The sequence below is a fragment of the Balaenoptera borealis genome (assembly GCF_965194805.1).
Source record: "Balaenoptera borealis genome assembly, chromosome: 12".
NCBI classification, from domain to species: domain Eukaryota; kingdom Metazoa; phylum Chordata; class Mammalia; order Artiodactyla; family Balaenopteridae; genus Balaenoptera; species Balaenoptera borealis.
Genome location: NC_138869.1, coordinates 86,254,516 through 86,273,806, shown reverse-complemented (window position 1 = coordinate 86,273,806; position 19,291 = coordinate 86,254,516). Strand labels below are relative to the sequence as shown.

Sequence of the window (19,291 nt, the reverse complement as noted above, 5' to 3'; positions counted from 1 at the left end):
TGTCCATTTTCCCTCACCTCCCTGTCACCACGCTCCAAGTCTCCATCACCTCCAGCATGCGTGCCTACCCCACCTCCTACCTTATCTCACTGCCTCCAGTCTTGCCCTGCTCAGATCCCTTCTCCGAGTTGCAGCCAGAGTGAGCCTTCCCAGATCTGAGTGTGAGCATGTCTATCCCTGGCTTAAAGCCCCAGAGGCTTGCCACCAAGCTTTTAGGAATATGTTCAAAAGTCTTCTCTTTTTCTCTTCCATTTTATTGAAATATAATTGACACACGGCACTGTATAAGCTTAAGGTGTACAACATAATGATTTGACTTATGTACGACATGAAATGATTACAATAGGTTTAGTGAATATCCATCATCTCATATAGATACATTAAAGGAATGGAGAAAAAAATTTTTTCCTTGTGATGAGAACTCTTAGGACTTTTACTCTCTAACAACTTTCATATATAATGTACCATAGTGTTAACTGTATTTATCATGCTGTACATTACATCCCTAGAACTTATAACTGGAAGTTTATCCCTTTTGACTGCCTTCATCTGATTCCCCCTCCCTCCCACTCCCTGCCTCTGGTAACTGCAAATCCGATCTCTTTTTTCTATAAGTGAGTTTGTTTGGTTTTGACCTATAACTGACCTATAACACTATGTTAATTCCTGATGCAAAGCATAGTGATTTGATATTTCTATACATTTCAAAATGATCACCATGATAAGTCTAGTTGTCATCTGTCACCATACAAAGATATTACGTAATTATTAACTATAATCTTCACGCTGCACATTTATACCTGTGACTCATTTATTTTGTAACTGAAAGTTTGTACTTTTCATACCTCTTAGTCTCTGTCACCTATTCCTCTTATTCTCCCACCCACCTCTCCTCTGGCACCTGCTTGTTCTCTGCATCTATGACTCTGTTTCTGTTCAGTTCTGTTTGTTCATTTGTTTTGTTTTTTAGATTCCACATATAAGTAAAATCATACAGTATTCGTTTTTCTCTGACTTATTTCGCTTAGCATAACATACTCTAGGTCCATCCATGTTGTTGCAAATGGCAAGATTTCATTCTTTTTTATAGCTGAGTAATATTCCATTGTATATATATATATATATATATATATATATATATATATATATATATATATAAAACACATCTTCTTTATCCATTCATCTATTGATGGGCACTTAGGTTACTTCCATATCTTGGCTATTGTCAATAATTTCTGCAATGAACATATGGGTACATATATCTTTTCAAATTAATGTTTTTGTTTTCTTTGGATAAATTCCCAGAAGTAGGATTGCTGGATCATATGATGGTTCTACTTTTAACTTTCTGAGGAATCCACACTGCTCTCCATAGTGGCTGCACCAATCTATATTCCCATCAACAGAGCACTAGGGTTCCCTTTTCTTTACATCTTGGCCAACACTTGCTATTTGTGGTCTTTTTGATAATAGTTATTCTGACAGGTATGAGGTGACTGTGGTTTTGATATGCATTTCCCTGATCAGCAATGTTGAACATCCTTTCACGTGCCTCTTGGCCATCTGTATATCTTCTTTGGAAAAATGTCTATTGGATTCTCTGCCCATTAAAAAAAAATTTTTTTTTGATGTTGAGTTCAAAATTCTTAATATGGTATATTAATCTGCTCAGGCAACATAACAACATACCACAGACTAGGTGGCTTAAACAACAAAAATTTATTTCTCATAGTCCTGGAGGCTGGAAGCCCAAGATCAAGGTGCCAGCAAGGTAGGTCTAATTCTGAGGCATATTCTCTTGACTTGTAGGTGGCCACCATCTCCCTGTGTGCTCATATGGCCTCTTTCTTCTCTGTGCACACATGGGCAGAGAGAGCTCTCTTATGTCTTTTATAAGGACACCCATCCCATCAGATTAGGGCCCCACCCTTAGGACCTCATTTAACCTTAATTACCTCCTAGAGACCCTATCTTCAAATATAGTCACATTGGGGTTTAGGGCGTCAACATATGAATTTTGAGGAGCACAATTCAGTCCATAGCATATGGCCTACCAGGTCTTTCTTGATTAGCCCATCTCACCAGCATCCTCTAAGCCCCACTCTTCTCTCTGCCCCCATGCTTCTGTAACTTGAATTTCTCTTGGTTCCTCAAACTTGTCCAGATCTCTTGCAAATCTAACCCCTCCATCACCTTCCTTTCGTCCTCTGCCTGCCCCACTGCTATTGGGTCTTTGTAAGAAAAAAATCTATCTAGCTTTAGAAGAAGCAGACATGGTTTTGCCCCCTTTTGACTCGAGTCCATCGAGGCATCACAGTACCTGTCTTGGACCTCTTTGAGAATCACCTACTCTTTTGAGAAATGAGAACTGAGAACTGAAGATGGTAGAGTGTACAACCCCCTTTGTGAGCCAGAGACCAGAACTCAATTCCTGCTTTATTGGTGAGCTTCCTCCTTTTGGATCTATATTTTGGCCTTTCAGTTTCTTCTTAGGGAGACCCACTGGACTCATTTCTTGAGGGACATGGCTCTCCCTTGCCTGTTAAGCAATAAACTCAGCTTCCCCTCCCCCAGCCCTGATGTCTTTCTATTTTGGTTTGTCACTTGCAAGTCTCAGTTTAAAGGTCTGTCTCCAAGGGAGGTCTTCCCTGATACCCCATCCTGTGTTTAGTTCTCTGGCTCTGCATTCCTATGGCAGCCAGTACTCTCCCTTTTTTAAGAGTTACCACCTCGTTTCTATATGTTTCATGTCTGTCCTTATGAGCTCTGTAGGGCAGGAAGCATCTCCATCTGGTTGGTTGTGGTATCCCGAGGGCTAGTACGGTGCCTGGCACCTAGTAGGCTATCAGCAAATATTACCTTTTATTAGTAGATGCTCCATAAGTATCCATTGGCCTGCATTGTCCTCAAAGAGTTTCTCAGATAGTGTATGCATTTTGTTTTCTAAAGTGGACTAAAATTTCTCAGAAGAATCTTCTTTTCCTTTCTTTAAATCTCCCACACTATGACCATTATGGGTTTCTTCATCCAAGAAACATTTCATCAATGATTATTAATTGATCTCCCTACAATAACTTTCCCAACGGGCATCATATTTGAAGAAATAAGAAAATTTAAACAATATGTTATATAGCAGGACCATTTATTATGAATTTATTGTAACAATAATCTATTGAGAATTAACAAGGAATAAAGGAATTCTTCTCTTCCTCTTCTGCGTAGTCAGGACTTTGTGTCCTTGAAGTTGTGGGTTTCCTGACCCTTGAGCAGTTTGGCTTTTTTGTGTGTTTTAGAAAGAAAGGTAAGAATCAGACTGGGTGGGGGTTTATAGGAAGCCCACACCAACGTAGGCCTTGGTTTTGGAAGGTGCTGGATGTCTGGACTGAAAGGGAAGGATGAAGAGGCAGGCAGTAACCTACCTCTTAGATGGCGCTTGGACCTCTGGGGACTCAGAGAAAAAAGAGGGGATCCAGTTTCTCCAGGACGTGTGGAGAGGTGGGCCTTTTCAAGAGCAGCCTCTCGGATGGGATTGGCTGCCAGCATCCGTGAGAACTGCGCCCAGGTGCTCTGTACTGGGTATTTTCAGAACTTCAACAACTGCCCCCAGGTAAGGCCAGATCAAGACTATAGAGAAAAACAGAAAATGTTATGTTGCCTCCCCAGTGTAATTAAAAATAAAAGAACTACATAAAACCAAAAACAGCTTTAAGGATGTACTATAGATTTGTGATTTTTCCTAGATGCCTGACTACTTTGATGCCCTCCTGCTCTCTCCATCTCCTCCTCCTCTTTCTTCTTCTTCTTGAACATCAAATTTCCAAAGTTGATGTTTTTTTTTCCTCTCTCCTAGCTTTGCTGATGCTATGCTTGGGCGATTAGGAATTGCCCACGCCAGCCTAGTGGTCTGTTTCTGTTGGATCCCCGAGGCCTGGATGAGGAGCAAGGCAATGCTGACCAGGTGGTCAGAGGAGCAGACTCTCATCTGTTTCTTCAGGACTGCAGAAGCCTCGACTTCCTTGTTTGATCCAAGGGAGGGAGTCTGAAAACTGTCAGACAATAGAATACCATCAGTGATGGGCAGGGTGGAAGCCAGATTTGATACGAGTGAGTCTGTAGAGAAACAGGACATTACATGTGCCCCAAGAGCTGTGGATCAATTTATTCATATCTATTACATATATAGGGATATACATGCTTACTTACACATAAATGTTTCTAGATAGACAGAGAAGGAACTAGTTACAATTATGGCTTCTGGGAAATAGGGTGGGGTCTACTTTTTTTTTTTGAGACAGTTCTTTTTAAACAGTGAACAAATGTTATTTTTACAATAAAAATGTACTTCAAAAATTAAAATGACTCATCAGATTGCTAATATCTACAAATTTCAAACTACAGGACAGCTGGAGACTCTGCTTTCCAGGAGGGAGATCTTGTGACCCAGGCCTGGGTTGTGAAGGGGGACTAGTGATGCCTTCCAGCTGTGGCGTGTCCATAGGCAGCCGGAGAGGTAGCTAAATATAGACTAGCCTGCAAAGTGTGCCAAGATGAATCAGGGCTGGAGCTAGAACACTCCTTCACTGTGTCCATGAGCACGCACCTCGTACCTAAGATCCAGGCACTGAGAGTGTAGGAGTGAACAAAGCAGATGGGGCTCCTTGGCCCCCGGATTTGGAGTCTAATCACAACTACAATCAAGATATAGAACAGGTCTACTGCCCCCAAGACTCCCCTATGCTATTCCTCTGTATTCACATCTTCCCTCCCACCCCCCCCCACCAAACCTCTTGCTATTTTGATCTATTCTCTGTCACTTTAGCCTTGTCTTTTTAAAATGTCACATAAATGGAATCATATAGCATGTAACCTTTTTGAGACCAGATTTTTTCACTCAGCATAATGCCTTTGAGATTCATCCAAGCTGTTGCATGAATAATTTGTTTTTTTTGTTTGTGTGGATTGTGTGTCATGGCATGGATAAGCCAAGTAATGCGTTTACGCATTTTAACTAGTTTTTGGTAATTACAAATGCAGGCTTCTATGAGCATACAGTGTATAGGTTTTTGTGTGAACATGTTTTTATTTCTCTCAGGTAAATACCTAGGGGATTATTGACTTGTACGTAAATGTATTAACTTTATAAGAAATTGCCAAACTATGTTCCAGAGGATGATTTTGCATTCCACCAGTAATGAACGAGAGTTCCTGTTGCTGCCTTTTTGCCAACACTTGGTAGCACCGTCAACATTTAAAAAATTTTTTTGCTACTCTAACAGATTTGTAGTGGTAATTCGTCCTGTTTTTTTTAAAAATAAATTTATTTATTTATTTACTTATGGCTGCGTTGGGTCTTCGTTGCTGCTCGCCGGGCTTTCCCTAGTTGCGGCAAGCGGGGGGCTACTCTTTGTTGCGGTGCGCGGGCTTCTCATTGTGGTGGCTTCTCTTTGCTATGGAGCACGGTCTCTAGGCACTCGGGTTTCAGTAGTTGTGACTCGCGGGCTCCAGAGTGCAGTCTCAGTAGTTGTGGCGCATTGGCTTAGTTGCTCCGTGGCATCTCCCGGGACCAGGGCTCGAACCCGTGTGCCCTGCGTTGGCAGGCGGATTCTTAACCATTGCGCCACCAAGGAAGTCCCTTATCCTGTTTTTTTTTTTTTTTTTTTTAATTTTATTTATTTATTTATGGCTGTGTTGGGTCTTCGTTTCTGTGCGAGGGCTTTCTCTAGTTGTGGCAAGCGGGGGCCACTCTTCATTGCGGTGCGCGGGCCTCTCACTATCGCGGCCTCTCTTGTTGCGGAGCACAGGCTCCAGATGCGCAGGCTCAGTAATTGTGGCTCACGGGCCCAGTTGCTCCGCGGCATGTGGGATCCTCCCAGACCAGGGCTCGAACCCGTGTCCCCTGCATTGGCAGGCAGACTCCCAACCACTGCGCCACCAGGGAAGCCCCCTTACCCTGGTTTTAATTTGCATTTCCCTAATGGCCAATAACGTTGAACAACTTTTTATATGCTTATTTGCTTTCCTTTTATCCTCTTTGGTGAAGTGTCCCTTCAAGTCTTTTGCCTACTTTTTAAATTGGGTTGTCTGTTTACTTGCTGTTGAGTTTTGAGAGTTCTTTATATATTCTGGATACATATCCATTGTTGAATACATAACTTGCAAGTATTTTCTCGCACTCGGTACCTTGTCTTTTCATCCTCTTAATAGGATCTTTGGCACAGTAAATATTTTTATTTTGATGAAGCATATTTCTTTTTATTACTCATTTTTATTGAGATATAAATGACATATAGCAAAGTGTACAAATTTTAAGTGTACAGCTTGATAAATTTTTGCATTTGTATTCACCCATTTAACCACCATCCAGATCGAGATAGTATCACCCAGAAGGTTCCTTTAAACAGCTATCTAGTCAATATGCAAAAGCCCTTTCTTGCCCACCTCTGAAATAACCGTTATTCTGACTTCTATCACCACAGATAATTTTGTCTAGAAGGTTTCTAATGATTGTGCTCCAAGTTTTGTGACCTACCTGGTTTTGTCTTGGAAATTAGAAGTCTCCCAAACCCCACCTTGGGGAGAGACTCCAACGCCCCTCACCAGATGTGATGCAGAAGTTGGTGAGCAAAGCTGGGCTTCTTACCATCTTGCTTCTGGCATACCAGCAAACCAGTCTTCACAGCAGAGTCCAAAAACCTGGTAGAAAAGGGTAGACAAGGCTTAGGCATCCTAAAACTCCAGTGAAGTGGCAAGGGCACTGTCCCAGGAATCAAAAGGCATGGGTTCAGCTCCCCCTACCCCTGACATTTACTGCATGTCCTTGAACAAACTACATAACCTTCTTGTGCCTCAGCCACCTCATCTGTAAAATGGGAACAGTAATATCTACCATGGTTATCAGACCTGTTCACCAATATTTGAGTCTCTCTTTCCTTCCAGATACCTAGGAAGATTGTACTTTGCCACCTCATTTAACTCCTACCAATTAACCCAGGAATGGCTATGTGACTTATTTTGACCAATTAAAACGTGTCTCTTCTACATGGAAGTGTTAAAAGCCAGTGTGCGCTGTGCTTTTTCACATTCTCTCTTTCTTCTACTACGGCAAATGGCGACGTTCTAGGTAGTGACGGCTCTGTCAACCTAGGTCCTGAGGTTAGGACAATGATGGCTCAGAGCAGAGCCTCAGTCAACCCACCATTGATAAGTGGCAGGAGTAATAAATAAATCTTTGCTGCATAAAGCCCCTGAGATTTTGAGGTTGTTTGTTACAGAAGCATAACCTAGCTTGCTTGGATGATATACCATACTATAAGTTTATTACTAAGATTATATGAAATAAAATGTATGGAACTTCTGGACACATAATAAGGATTGATTTCCTGCCTTTCAAAATCTCCTTCTTTTTTCCTGAGGAGTCATGAACCCAGGGGTACTCTAACCACCTAAAACCCTTGATAAGAGGAGGCAAGAGAACAGACAATCACCACTCAAGCACAAAAGGATGAAAGGAAAAGGATACAAAGCAACAAAGGGTATAGAAATATGACACAGAGCAAGGAAGAGAAACAAAGTGTTAAGGAAGGAGAGAAAAAAGCGTAAGAGCAGGGAAAAGAGAGAGGTACAGAGGATGCCTGAGACACAGACAGAGGTGATTCTGAGGAAAACAATGGCTGAGGCAAATGGAAACTGTATCTGTTTTGAGATGTTCATCCCAATCCCAGGCAAACAACATCATCTGTTAAAGTAGCTGAACAAGGGAATTCCCTGGAGGTCCAGTGGTTAGGACTCCACGCTTCCACCGCCAAGGGCCCGGGTTTAATCCCTCGTCAGGGAACTAAGATCCCACAAGCCACGCGGCATGGCCAAAACAAGCTAGGGCTCTATTAGTTCCTGGTCATCCACTCATCAGTCTTTCCACTCAACCATTACTGATCACCTACTGTGTGCCTGGCATTGTGCTCGTGCTGAGTTTACCGAGATGCACAAGACCCAGTGCTGGCCTTTCCCTTCAAGGATCCCCCAGTCTGGTGTGAAGCAGTCACCTGAACAGTTAGGATACAATTTGGCCTGTGCAATGATGGAGGTGCCCACAAGGGATATAGGAGAGGGGGAACCAGGTTCTGCTCAGGGGAGTCAGAAAGCGTTTTCTGGGAGACATGAGTCTAAGGGTCCTGAAGGGTATTAGGAGTTAGCAAAGGCAGGGTTGGTGAGGGCATGCTGGGCAGAGGGGCAGCAGGAGCCAGCTGGTGCAGGTGAGAAGCGACAGGTAGTTTGGTGTGGCTGGAGCCTTGATGAGAGGCAGTGGGCATCAGGAGAGGCTGGAGAGGGACTCAAGGGCCTATCACAGAGGTTTGATGTCTTTACCTGGGGGTGGGAGTGGGACTGGGGCAGATTTGGGTGGTTAAGCAGAGAAGTGTCATGTTCAGATTTTAGCTAAATAGCTCTGCCTGCTGTGTGGACTGTGGGTGGGGGCAGAATCTGTCTTTTTTTTTTTTTTTTTTTTTTTTTGGGTTGTTCCGCGTGGCTTGCAGAATCTTAGTTCCCCGAACTGGGCCCTTGGCAATGAAAACATGGAGTCCTAACCACTGGACCGCCAGGGAATTCCCAGAATCTCTTTTCACGAGATCTCTTGGGATTGGGCTGAATGCCCAGCCCAGGGCCTGCAGGTGTACAAGATGGCCTTGGGAATAATCATCCCAGCCAAGTCTTAGTAAGTGCTGCCACGAGCCGGGCAGTGTTCTATGTGCTCCAAGTGGAGTAACTACTTCACCCTCCCGAGAACCCTGTGATGAGGATGGTATTCTTATCATCCCCCACTATGACCACGGGGTGACTGGGCACAGAGAGGTTAAGCTATGTGTCCCAGCTGCACATTCCAGTGCAGGCTGCCTGGCTCCAGGATCAGCCTGTAATCACCCTTTTTCTTGCCTCCTCCAGGTCCACTGCCCTCTGGAAGGCTCTCACAGAGGCAGAATATTGTATTGTCATCCTGCTTCAAGTTTATGAAATCTTTCACATGAATGGCCTCATTCCAGCATGCAACAGTAGCTTCTGTGAGTAGGTATTATTACTCATAGCTAAGGAAACCAACCAAAGTGATGTTAAAGGTTAGGATTTAGGTGGCAGAGACCCAGACTTGTGTCTTCTGACCCCGAGTCTAGTGTCGGGTCTCACGTTCATTTGTCAGTTGATGCCACGGCCAGACTCATGGTCAGCCTCCCGGTCAACATGCCATGTGGTTCAAAGGCCAGGGCATTTTCCACTCCTACCCAACTGTCTCCTGTCGAGGAAAATGCTTTTCTGAACTGAGTAAGAGAGTCATAGAGAAGTGCGTTGCTGGCATCAATTTCCTCTGATTGGGCAATGGCTTCCGCCATCTGCACCAGGTGACGTCAGCCGTCTGGATTTCCGCCAGTGTTCTCCCACCCAGGAAACTGACTTCCGGCCAGGCTCCCAGCAGTCTCTGGCCTCCTTGAAAGGCAGACCTTTCAGTTCGCAAGGTGAGAGACTTTAAATTAAATCTCAGGGAGGGTTTTGCTATAGGGAAGGAGGTAAAAATGGGGAAGAGGAGTTCAGAGGACACTGGCTAGGAATGAGCAGGAGCCCCTCTGTGTGGGGTCTGGGGTCTTTCTTGGGGCAAGATGGGGAGGATCCAGGGCTACAACTGGGAGGTTTAAAATTTTGTGACTAATAGAATTAAGTAAATTGAGGGGCAGTGGGGGAGAAAGGTAAGCAAAGCTGAGGAAATCTGGAAAAAGTTACACATAAAAACACAAACACAGGTCAAACATAAGCCAAGAAGAGAATGTGGTTCTCAATCCTCATGCACGTTTCTGTGGACACTAAGTCTCAATAAATCAGTAACACAGGAATAAGTAGCTCTTTACTGCTTTACTTTTTGAATTATAAAGATATACCAGTTTAAAAATCTAAACAATAGATAAATAAATTAAAGTAGAAAGTTTGTGTCCCTCCCCCATCCTGAACCCCACTCTCCAGGCCTGGTTCATAAATGATGTTGTTTACTTTAGCTATTCCATTAGCCAAAATTCATCTCATTTAACCTTCACAATGACCCTATGAGGTAAGAGCTATTATGCTTTTATTTTTTTTAATTGTGGTAAAATATACATAACATAGGATTTACCATTTTAGGGAGCCCTGGTGGCCGCCAGAGGTGAGTGGGCCACCATGGAGCTCTGGCCCACCTGACCCACCAGCAGGAGTATTGCAGCTTTATAAGCAGGTGCTGTGCTACCCTGAGTTAGGGTGCATCACAGGGACAAACACTGGTCCTGTACTTGTTTGATAAAAGCCCCATTTGAAGAACATAAGAATAAGAGGATTTGGTAAAGGTCACCCAGCTGCTGAAGGAGGTAGAGGAAGAATTCTGCCACAATCAGTGTCCACGGCTGTTGATCTTCCCTGACTCTAGTGGGGACACCTCTTAGGAGAGGTATGAGTGTTACAAGGTTCCTGCATGGTGCTTAGATGACTGGCATCCTTTTGAGAAGGCGATGTATCCTAATTTCTTTGCTGAGAGAGAGCAGTTGGAAGAAACTGCAGAGGGAAAGCTGGGAGTGAGAGGTTAAGTGGCTACAGGGGGACACCTGCTTGGTGGTCCTTAGACTGAAGCTTTGCTCCCTGCCTGAAAGGAGGGTGACTTGCCCCCACTGTGGTGGCATATTGTGACCAGACCCTGGGAGCAGCCCATGTAGAGAAAGAGAGAGGAAGATCCCTTACCATTCGCACTTGCAAGGAAATAAGTTACAGAACATACATACACCTGGTCTCATGAAAATAACTAGATAAGGGGAAATTTTACCATTTTAACCATTTTAAGTATCCAGTTCAGTGGTATCAAGTACATTCACACTGTTGTACAGCCACCACCACCATCCATCTCCAGAGCTTTTACATCTTCCCCAACTGAAACTCTGTATGCAGTAAGCAGTATCTTCCCATTCACCCCTCCCACCACCCCCTGGCAACCACCATTCTGCTTCGTTTCTATGAATTTAACTACTCTAGGTACCTTATATAAGTAGAATCATTTAGTATTTATCATTTTGTGACTGGCTTTTATTTCACTTAGCATAATGTCTTTGAGGTTCATTCATGTTGTAGCAGGTGTCAGAATTTTCTTCCTTTTTAAGGCTGAATAATATTCCATTGTATGTATATACCACACTTTGTTTATCCATTCATCCATCGATGGACACTTGGGTTGCTTTTACCTTTTGGCTATTGTGAATAATGTTGCTATGAATGTGTATGTATACATATCTGTTCAAGTTATGCCTTTATTTTTAATAATAGCTGTATTGAGATATAATTCATATATCATACAATTTACCATTTTAAAGTAAACAACTGAATGGTTTTTAGCATGTTCATGGAGTTGTGTAACCAACACTACAATAGATTTTAGAACATTTTCATCACCGCCGAAAGAAATCCCAAAGCCACTAATAGTCACTCCCAATTTCCCCTCAATTCCTCACCTCTTCAGTCCTAGACAACCACTAATCAACTTTTTATCTCTATAGATTGGTCTAATCTGGACACTTCATGTAAGTGAAATCATACAATATGTGGCCTTTGGTATCTGGCTTCTTTCACTTAGCATAATGTTTTCGAGGTTCATCCACATTGTAGCAAGTATCAGCAGTCTGTTTTTCTTTATTGCCTAATGTTATCCCATTGTGTGGATATATGTAGAACAATTTATTTATTCATTCATCAGTTGATGGACATTCGCGTTGTTTCTGTTTTGGCTATTATGAATAACGCTGGTAGGAATATTTATGAACAAGGATGTGTGTGGATACATGTTTTCATTTCTCTTGGATATGTATCTAGGACTGGAATTTCTCATCATATGGAAACTCTGTTTAAACTTTTGAGGAACTGCCAAGGCTGTTTTTTAAAGTGACTACACTGTTGACATTCCCACCAGCAGTGTATGAGGGTTCCAATTTCTCTGATCTGTTTTTTGATTCTAACCATTTTAGTGGGTATGAAGTGGTATTTCATTGTGGTTTATATATGCATTTCTCTGATGGCTAATGATGTTGAGAATCTTTTTATGTGCTTATTGGCCATTTGTATATCTTTGGAGAAATGTTTATACAGATCCTTTGCCTATTTTTAAATTGGTTTGTCTTTTTATTACTGAGTTGTAAGAATTCTTTGTATATTCTACTAGATACAAGCCCCTTAACAGGTTAATGACTTACCAGTATTTCATCCCATTCTGAGGGTCATCTTTTCACTTTTTTTTAAAGGTTATACTCCATTTATAGTTATTATAAAATATTGGCTATGTGCCCTGTGCTGTACAATATATCTTTGTAGCTTATTTTATACATAATAGTGTGTACCTCTTAATCCCCTACCCCTATATTGTCTCTCCCCACTTCCTCTCCCAATGGGTAACCACTAGTTTGTTCTCTATATCTGTGAGTCTGCTTCTTTTTTTGTTATAGTCACTAGTTTGTTGTATTTTTTACATTTCACATGTGATATTGTACAGTATTTGTCTTTCTCTGTCTGACTTATTTCACTTAGCATAATGCCCTCCAAGTCCATCCATGTTGCTGTAAATGGCAAAATTTCACTCTTTTTATGGCTGAGTAATATTCCATTGCATATATATACCATATCTTCTTTATCCATTCATCTGTTGATGGACACTTAGGTTGCTTCCATATCTTGGCATCTTTTCACTTTCTTTCTTTTTTTAAATATTTATTTGTTTATTTATTTATTTATTTGGTTGTGTTGCAGCATGCGGGATCTTCGCTGCCGTGTGTGGGATCTTCACTGTGGCATGCGGGATCTTTAGTTGCGGCATGCGGGATCTTTAGTTGCGGCATGTGGGATCTTTAGTTGCGGCATGCAGGATCTAGTTCCCTGACCAGGGATTGAACCTGGGCCCCCTGCAATGGGACCATGGAGTCTCAACCACTGGACCACCAGGGAGGTCCCTCTTTTCACTTTCTTGATGGTGTCCTTCAAAGCACAAAAGTTTTAAATTTTGATGAAGTCCAATTTATCTATTTTTTCTTTTGTTACTTGTGCATTTGGTTTCATAGCCAAGAAACCATTACCTAATCCACAGTCACAAAGATTTGAGCCTGTTTTCTTCCAGGAACTTAATAGATTTGGTTTCACATTTAGATCTTTCATCCATTCTGAGTTAATTTTCTCATATGGTGTGAGATAGGGATCCAACTTCATTCTTTTGCATGTGGATATCCAGTTGTCCCAGCATTAGTATGCCTTTTGTGTTTTGTTTTGTTTTGTTTGGCCGAGCTGCGTGGCTTGTGGGATCTTAATTCCCTGACCAGGGATTGAATCTGGGTCCTCGGCAGTGAGAGCACAGAGTCCTAACCACTGGACAGCCAGGGAATTCCCAGTATGCCTTTTTACAGATGAATAAATTGCAAGCTCCATGAGAAAAAGAACAGTGCCTGGTTTTGGCCACCACTGTCTCCTCAGGATTCACTTAACCCCATACCTGATACATACAAGATGCTCAATAAATAATAGGCTGAGTGAATAAATATATGAGTGATTGAATCTCAGAGAGGTTAAATAACTTGTATAGGTCGGTCAGCTGGAAAGTGGCCACACACTGTTCAAACCCAAGGCTTTTCATTCATTTCAAATGAAGCGATTTCGTTTGTCTAAGTTTCTGAAACTTTCTCAGGTTACCAAAAGCTCTTTATCACAAGAAACCAGATTTTCTCAAAGTTCCCTTTGCTGCCTCTCCCTGTAGCATTCCAATAATTCCACTGTTTGTGAGCAGCCAAACTTCTCAAATCTAGCAAGCCTCATGTCCCTTCTGCCTCTGCCTCCCTTCCCCCAGCCACAGAGCCAAAGACTCCACTTCCTTCTACAGTCGTTTTTCTAGATATCTAACTACAGCCTCCTGCTGCACAGTGTTAACATAAATCCTCATGAGTGATTGGTTAATTGTATATTATGGGACCTGCTTTGACGTGGGAGGCATGTTGGGTGCGCGGGAAGCTTTGAGTGCTCTGGACTGTGTGAAGCACAGTCTTAGGGAAGCCCAGTGTCCTTGTTCTGGTCCTGACATGGCGCCCCCTTTGTGGAATGTGGTTTCAGATTCTGGGTGTACCTTGCCGTCTTAGAGGAGAATGAAGCCAGGCGGCATAAGCACCAGTTATGGAACATTTAGATGGACTCACATCTTTTGGGATGGGGACAAGGGAGAGCCCTAAAGAGAGAGAAAGAGCTGTACCCTTCAAAGTTTCCGAAGTTTAGCTCTAAACTGGGATGAGAGTTGGGTTGAATTACCAGCGCCCACCCTGACAGTGTTGAGTTTGAGCTCCCCCTGTTGGACCCTTTGAAAAATAATTATTTGAACTAGTACAGGAAAAATTAAGACAAAGATGGGGGGGCAAAAGAAAGAACATTTATCGAGACTTGCTATATACTAAGCATTTTATTTACGCATTTCATTTCACCCTCAAAGCAATCCTACAGGTAGGTTTTATCAATCCTAATTTGCAGAGTTGGAAGCTGAAACTTGCCCAAAGTCACACAAGGATTCGAACCCAAACGTCTCCTGACTCCCTAAAGTCATTCTCTTTCCAGGGCTCTGAGCCAAGGGAGCCAGTGGGTAGAGATGGCACACGAGGGCCCCTCTCTCCCTTCCCTTCACTTTGTCAAGACATCTTAGGGGCCCAGAGACGCTCTGGGAATCCTCCTGAATTGGTGGTATGCTGGAGCCAGCTCAGACTGGCTAGTGAGAGTAATTGTTAAATATTTAGGAATTTTCCAAGCTGGTTGTGAAACTGTTGATAGTTGGAAATCAGTCATGGTAGGAGGGAGCGTTTCCACTGTGGAAACTGGTAACCCCTACAAATCAGGGATTTCCCCCCTACCGCAAGCCCGTCATACAGATTTACCAGCACACCGATGTAACCGAACTCTCCTCTCCCTAACAGAGCATTAACTTTGAGGCCCAGACTGAGGGCTGAGGACAACAGGGTCTGCCCCCAGTGGTCACAAATTTCAGGGGCAGACTGAGGAAGGATTGACGATGGGTTGGAAAATGAGGAAGTGTGGGCACATGGGAGAGAGAAATATCTGTATTTATAGAATATTGGTAGAATATTGTAGAATATTGGTTATTCACATGTGGGCAAAGTACCACTTTTTTTTTTAACTGAAGCTGTAACTTTACTTTTATTTATTTATTTTTTATTCATTATACTTTAAAAAAATGAAGTATAATTGACTTACAACATTATATTAATTTCAGGTGAACCAACATAGGGATTCAATATTTTTATACATTACAAAATGATCACCACAAAGTACCACTGTTTATAGTCACATGGATTTGGGGGGAGGGCTTGTAGCTTGTCATTAAGAGTCATTTTCTTTCAGAGCAGTGGAAGAGGAGATCCATTTCATCCAGAAACTAGAAAAGGGCCCTGGATTGAGAGTGGGGGGGCTCTACACAACACAGAGGAGGGGAGATCTCTTCTGTGGAAGGAAAGATGACTTTGAGCCTTGAGATGAGGCCTTGGGTAGGAGGCAATTGATGAACTATATTCCTGACCATGAGACTACAGTGGGATCATTTTGCCTGCCCAGCAGTGACCTTCCTCTGGCAGGCCCCCCAGATTACCCAGGGTTACAGAGATCTGTGATGAGCAGAATATCACTAAGCACCAGGGAACTGTATCTCCAGTGCCCACTCTGGGTGCTTTGGACTACTATTTGAGGACTCTCTCCATGTGAGGGTTCGAGTCAGGGGACTTCCTCAGCTGGTTCAGATGCTGCAAAGAAACAGCAACCCCCTGTAATAAGATGAGGTACATCCTCTGAGGGGAGGCAGTGGAAGGGAGCATCTCCATGGGGAGAGGAAGGGACTTCCCAGCCCTGCCACATCCCAGAGGTCCCCCTGTCCCTGTCCCTTTATATGCTTATGAACAACCACAGCTGAAGTAATCAGCACTGCAGAGACCTGGAACAATTAAATAGGACTCCCCTAAAGGCTTAGAGTTAAGTAAGAGAAGGGAAAGCAAAGAATTGAGCAGAAGGTAACCCGATAATCTGGTTGACAAGACAGATGCAGCTGATTTATCTTCAGCCCACAGCCGATGGCAGGGATTGCTCCTTCCTGGCTCCTGCCTTGCTGCCTCCCACTCAGAGAAATTCCCTGAGTCTTGAGAGAAACATGGAAGTTCCCACCCCTGCCTGCTCAAGTCTCCCTTTCTGAGTTCCAAGTCCCACTCTGAGGCCCCCCTCACCTATGCCTGCCTGATGCCAGAATGTCTATCTCTTTTAGAGACCACGTTACTGCCAGGTGTGTGACCTAACCCTACAGGGCACAGAAAGCCACGGTCTCAAAGAAAAACTACAATCCTGCAGCCCGTGGAACAAAAACCACATTCACAGAAAGATAGACAAGATGAAAAGGCAGAGGGCTATATACCAGATGAAGGAACAAGAAAAAACCCAGAAAAACAACTAAATGAAGTGGAGATAGGCAACCTTCCAGAAAAAGAATTCAGAATAATGATAGTGAAGATGATCCAGGACCTCGGAATAAGAATGGAGGCAAAGATTGAGAAGATGCAAGAAATGATTAACAAAGACCTAGAAGAATTAAAGAACAAACAAACAGAGATGACCAATACAATAACTGAAATGAAAACTACACTAGAAGGAATCAATAGCAGAATAACTAAGGCAGAAGAACGGATAAGTGACCTGGAAGACAGAATGGTGGAATTCACTGCTGCGGAACAGTCTAAAGAAAAAAGAATGAAAAGAAATGAAGACAGCCTAAGAGATCTCTGGGACAACATTAAACACAACAACATTCGCATTATAGGGGTCCCAGAAGGAGAAGAGAGAGAGAAAGGACCAGAGAAAATATTTGAAGAGATTATAGTCGAAAACTTCCCTAACATGGGAAAGTAAATAGCCACCCAAGTCCAGGAAGCGCAGAGAGTCCCACACAGGATAAACCCAAGGAGAAACACGCCGAGACACATAGTAATCAAATTGGTCAAATTTAAAGAAAAAGAAAAATTATTGAAAGCAGCAAGGGAAAAATGACAAAGAACATACAAGGGAACTCTCATAAGGTTAACAGCTGATTTCTCAGCAGAAACTCTACAAGCCAGAAGGGAGTGGCATGATATACTTAAAGTGATGAAAGGGAAGAACCTACAACCAAGATTACTGTACCCGGCAAGGATCTCATTTAGATTTGATGGAGAAATCAAAAGCTTTAAAGACAAGCAAAACCTAAGAGAATTCAGCACCACCAAACCAGCTCTACAACAAATGCTAAAGGAACTTCTCTTAGTGGGAAACACAAGAGAAGAAAAAGACCTACAAAAACAAACCCAAAACAATTAAGAAAATGGTCATAGGAACATACATATCGATAATTACCTTAAACGTGAATGGATTAAATGCTCCAACCAAAAGACACAGGCTTGCTGAATGGATACAAAAACAAGACCCATATATATGCTGTCTACAGGAGACCCACTTTAGGCCTAGGGACACATACAGACTGAAAGTGAGAGGATGGAGAAAGATATTCCATGCAAATGGAAATCAAAAGAAAGCTGGAGTAGCTATACTCATATCAGATAAAATAGACTTTAAAATAAAGAATGTTACAAGAGACAAGGAAGGACACTACATAATGATCAAGGGATCAATCCAAGAAGAAGATATAACAATTATAAATATATATGCACCCAACATAGGAGCACCTCAATACACAAGGCAACTGCTAACAGCTATAAAAGAGGAAATCGACAGTAAAACAATAATAGTGGGGGACTTTAACACCTCACTTACACCAATGGACAGATCATCCAAAATGAAAATAAATAAGGAAACAGAAGCTTTAAATGACACAATAGACCAGATAGATTTAATTGATATTTATAGGACATTTCATCCAAAAAGAGCAGATTACACGTTCTTCTCAAGTGCGTATGGAACATTCTCCAGGATAGATCACATCTTGGGTCACAAATCAAGCCTCAGTAAATTTAAGAAAATTGAAATCATATCAAGCATCTTTTCTGACCACAACGCTATGAGATTAGAAATGAATTACAGGGAAAAAAACGTAAAAAACACAAACACATGGAGGCTAAACAATACGTTACTAAATAACCAAGAGATCACTGAAGAAATCAAAGAGGAAATCAAAAAACACCTAGAGACACATGACAATGAAAACACGACGACCCAAAACCTATGGGATGCAGCAAAAGCAGTTCTAAGAGGGAAGTTTATAGCTATACAAGCCTACCTAAAGAAACAAGAAAAATCTCAAGTAAACAGTCTAACCTTACACCTAAAGAAACTAGAGAAAGAAGAACAAACAAAACCCAAAGTTAGCAGAAGGAAAGAAATGATAAAGATCAGAGCAGAAATAAATGAAATAGAAACAAAGAAAACAATAGCAAAGATCAATAAAACTCAAAGCTTGTTCTTTGAGAAGATAAACAAAATTGATAAGCCATTAGCCAGACTCATCAAGAAAAAGAGGGAGAGGACTCAAATCAATAAAATCAGAAATGAAAAAGGAGAAGTTACAACAGACACCGCAGAAATACAAAGCATCCTAAGAGACCACTACAAACAACTCTATGCCAATAAAATGGACAACCTGGAAGAAATGGACAAATTCTTAGAAAGGTATAAACTTCCAAGACTGAACCAGGAAGAAACAGAAAATATGAACAGACCAATCACAAGTAAGGAAATTGAAACTGTGATTAAAAATCTTCCAACAAACAAAAGTCCAGGACCAGATGGCTTCACAGGTGAATTCTATCAAACATTTAGAGAAGAGCTAACACCTATCCTTCTCAAACTCTTCCAAAAAATTGCAGAGCAAGGAACACTCCCAAACTCATTCTATGAGGCCACCATCACCCTGATACCAAAACCACACAAAGATACTACAAAAAAGGAAAATTACAGACCAATATCACTGATGAATATAGATGCAAAAATCCTCAACAAAATACTAGCAAACAGAATCCAACAACACATTAAAAGGATCATACACCACGATCAAGTGGGATTTATCCCAGGGATGCAAGGATTCTTCAATATACGCAAATCAATCAATGTGATACACCATATTAACAAACTGAAGAATAAAAACCGTATGATCATCTCAATAGATGCAGAAAAAGCTTTTGACAAAATTCAACACCCATTTCTGATAAAAACTCTCCAGAAAGTGGGCATAGAGGGAACCTAC

General features: G+C 42.0%; 1 long non-coding RNA gene and 1 pseudogene across 4 annotated transcripts in view; one reads left to right on the top strand and one right to left on the bottom strand.

Moving 5' to 3' along the window:
- Positions 1–19,291, bottom strand: part of LOC309607941 — a 117,808-nt gene that overhangs the window by 8,643 nt on the left and 89,874 nt on the right. Inside the window, exons 4-6 of one of the 3 annotated variants that reach the window (XR_014232588.1) lie at positions 6,530–6,693; positions 3,956–4,046; positions 3,420–3,624 (exon numbers count right to left, since the gene is read on the bottom strand). This is a non-coding gene — a long non-coding RNA (uncharacterized lncRNA). Of the gene's footprint in view, positions 1–3,125; positions 3,625–3,955; positions 4,047–6,529; positions 6,694–19,291 lie in introns of those variants that run through there. The other 2 variants (XR_014232589.1, XR_014232587.1) reach the window with 2 other exon arrangements.
- On the top strand, positions 7,979–16,319 carry LOC309607365 (NADH dehydrogenase [ubiquinone] 1 beta subcomplex subunit 9-like; annotated as a pseudogene). The gene is made up of 4 exons: positions 7,979–8,049; positions 8,938–9,053; positions 9,387–9,500; positions 10,316–16,319. The product of its transcript is annotated as an NADH dehydrogenase [ubiquinone] 1 beta subcomplex subunit 9-like (transcript).